Source organism: Phytophthora infestans, genomic scaffold (genome assembly GCF_000142945.1).
Source record: "Phytophthora infestans T30-4 supercont1.247 genomic scaffold, whole genome shotgun sequence".
NCBI lineage: Eukaryota > Oomycota > Peronosporomycetes > Peronosporales > Peronosporaceae > Phytophthora > Phytophthora infestans.
In genome coordinates, this window is record NW_003303512.1 from 70,720 (window position 1) to 73,968 (window position 3,249).

Sequence of the window (3,249 nt, forward strand, 5' to 3'; positions counted from 1 at the left end):
GGTGACTCGGAGAGTGAGCGCTTATACTTCTCGATCCAAGCGTGTTCGGTCGGCATGAGCGGATACTCGACAATATGCTGATCCCACTCAGCTTGCGTCGGGCGTCGCCCGATGTCACACGAACTGCAACCTTCGCGTACGTTGACATGGCACAAATGGGCTTCGGTCCAAGCGTCGTCGCAGACTTTCAGGCGCAGATCACCGAGTGAATGCTCGGCTTGTAAGGCTTCGCGATCACCGAGCCAGCCGACGACACTTTCTCCTGCCTCATGCATGCGATCCACCGCACCATGATCTCTGCAAAGCTTCGTACGTCGCGCCGTCGAGTGTTTTGTTCCGGAGACGCCTGAAGCGCCGAAAGTGGTCCTGCATGGTGTCCAACGCGTCCGGGGTCACCGCCCCGGACAAGTCGTACAGCGCCCACGGCTTCATATCCTCGTTCATTACGCCGGGCCGAACCCCAAGTCGACTCACGCTCTCAGGTGCGATATCAGCGGTCCACCCATTGTTCAGCGTCGTCGCCGACGCTGGAGCCGTCCGCGTTGTTCCGCTTCCTGCCTGGTTCGCCGCCCCCGTCTGCTGCGCCATGTTGTTCTCGTCCGCGCAAGTTGTATTGTGCTGCTCCTGGGCTTCGCAGGAGCTCCCGCCCGTCAAGTTCTCAAGCGTTCTCTTCTCCGCCATTTCCCAGTTTTTCCCGATTGTTCTCCGAAGCGCACCCCCGTCAGGCGATTGCTGTCTTAAGAGGGGGGTGATGTAATGGGCTCTCCCAAGTTGCATATGTAGGTAGTTTTATAGGTTCTTTGTAGTGGTTCACACCATTACATAAGTAGGTAGATTTGCATTACAAAAGTAGGTGCAGCAGCACACGAGTAGCGTGTGCTGAACTGCCGTCACCTTATTGGTTGAAATATGGGGAGCCAGACCCATAATCAACCAATAAGGAGTTGACGTGTATTTGAGTGGTCAGGGCAAGCTGCCCTGGACCTAAATAAAAACAGAGTTGATTTTCCTTCAGACTAAGTACTTGGTTTCAGTATCACTGAACTTGTACGCTTCCTCATCACTACGTGTAAGCAAGTAACGGACACCCCAGGCCCGTTACAAGATGCTCCTGAGGAGGGCGTTAAAGTTCCCGAAGCTGAGCTGAATACGGAACGTACCAAGGCGACGGACTCATCAAACGACTATGATCGTCTGTTTACCGACGAGGAGCTGGACATGCTCGAGTGCGGTGACGATCCAATAGTGAAGAGTGAACCCGAGGAGTACGACAAGGAGCTGGAAGAGCGACTGTTTCCGTTGGATGACGAGAAGATTCAGTCACGAGTAACACAGAACGCTAGCAAGCAGGAGAAGCCGTCACTTGCAGAACTGAGTGAGCAACTGGGAATACCGGAAGAAGTGCTAGAGCGCACAAGGGAAGTCTCTACGGGAGAGATGAGGAAGCCATAGTACTGGCTAGGTTGGTACGAGAGGACACTGGAGAGCTCAGCAGCGGCCAGGCGTGCTAATCGAAACTTTAAGGACGAAACGGGAACGACGGAGACTGCGTCGCCCGTCGGCGCTATCAACCAAGAAGAAAACGATGACAGTGCTTCGGAGGACGACTCCGCTGAGAGTGAGTTTATACGGAACGTCTGCGTCGGATTCGACAAGTCCCCTACTGTGATAGACGGAGACGAAGAAGGAGTGCCGTTACCTTTTAGGTGGCGTTCCGAAATTCGGAAGAGAGTGTACGACATGCTCAAACGGGAAAGGGGCGAATACGACAAAAGTTGGAGGGGAGAGACTGATCCGGAGGAAGGAAGCGGAACGAGGGCTGATGTTCCCCCGCTGTGAGACAAGACCAATGAGAACGTTTTGGACGAGGGGTCTCTTCGAGATCACCTAGTGAAAGTAGGTGGAACGACGACTTCTTCGTTCCTAAATCGAGCGGTGACATGGGCTCGTTCCTATTTCCAGACCGAGGCTTCTACCATCCGAGACAAATTGCGCGACAAACCAAAAGCTTCTAAAATAGACGGACCCGTCCCAGATGTCGTTGCCCTAAATCGGTTGAAGAAGGTGACGTTTGGCCCTTCCAATCCAATCACTGGACCAGGAGAAACTGAAAATAGCCGATGAACAATTCGATGTAAACGCAAAAGATTGATTGTATGCACGAATTTGACGGCGAAACTCGGGGTCCCCGGACAGCTGAAGCAGCTGTGGTGGCGCGGGGAACAGTGGAGACAGTCTTACCCTGCCTATGTGGTGAAGTGCTTTCTCAGAAATAAGAGACTGGATCTGACAAGGGGTCACTATCCCAGCTTAGCGACAACACCTGGCGGTTAGGGAGGATCTGGATTGCCCGGCATGGATCCGCGCTGCTCCAAGTGAATTGACCAAGGTAAAGCGGCATCCTATATGGGTCGACGATGGATCCCGCATGGATAACGTATGGAGCGGCAGGATCCACCAAGTGGAGACTGTCCTCACCTAATTACACCTAGGGGATATGGGATATACCATGTGCAGGTGGAACAAGTGGGGATCCTAAGGTAGCATATGGTATCAACGACAAACGAGAAGGCAAGATCCACCACGATATGTCTCCGATCCTACTCTTCCAAGTCCAGATCCAAGGGGGCGAGGATCCCACATCGAGTGTCCTGGATCCAGGATATGGGGATGGTGGATGCAACGGATCTCACACGTTCGTGAAACGATGGAGATCACAGACGGTCGCAAGACAATGTTGGAAGATTGGAGAGCTCAGATCCATGAGGAGCGTACACTTGTAGTGAGGTGGATCAAAGTGATCTGGATCCAGAATAGAGTACCCACAATGTGGCGACCACAATGATTACGCCACGGATCCGGTGGATCTGATGATAATGCAGCTGGGATGATGGACCAAGGAGCAAAAGGACATGCAGTCGATTCTGGTAGGGAATTTAGCAGATAAAAGACATAGAAGTTAGTAATCCAGGCAGGTATAGGCTTAACTATGAATCAGACCTCAATTTGTACAGTATTACGCAAGTGCCTTCCTGCCCTCAAGATTCGGAACTACATTGGCCGTACGAGCTCGGGGAAGGTTGGGAATTGCGTAACTAGTGTTGGTAGTGATATCTGCATTAACATTGGCCAAATCCTACAACCTAGTGTGCTTTCTTTTACACAAGCAGATCCGAAGTATATAGGTTAGTAGGGGAGACCACAGTAATACATAAGTAGTTATAAATCTCTCCCCTCTCACCCAAATAA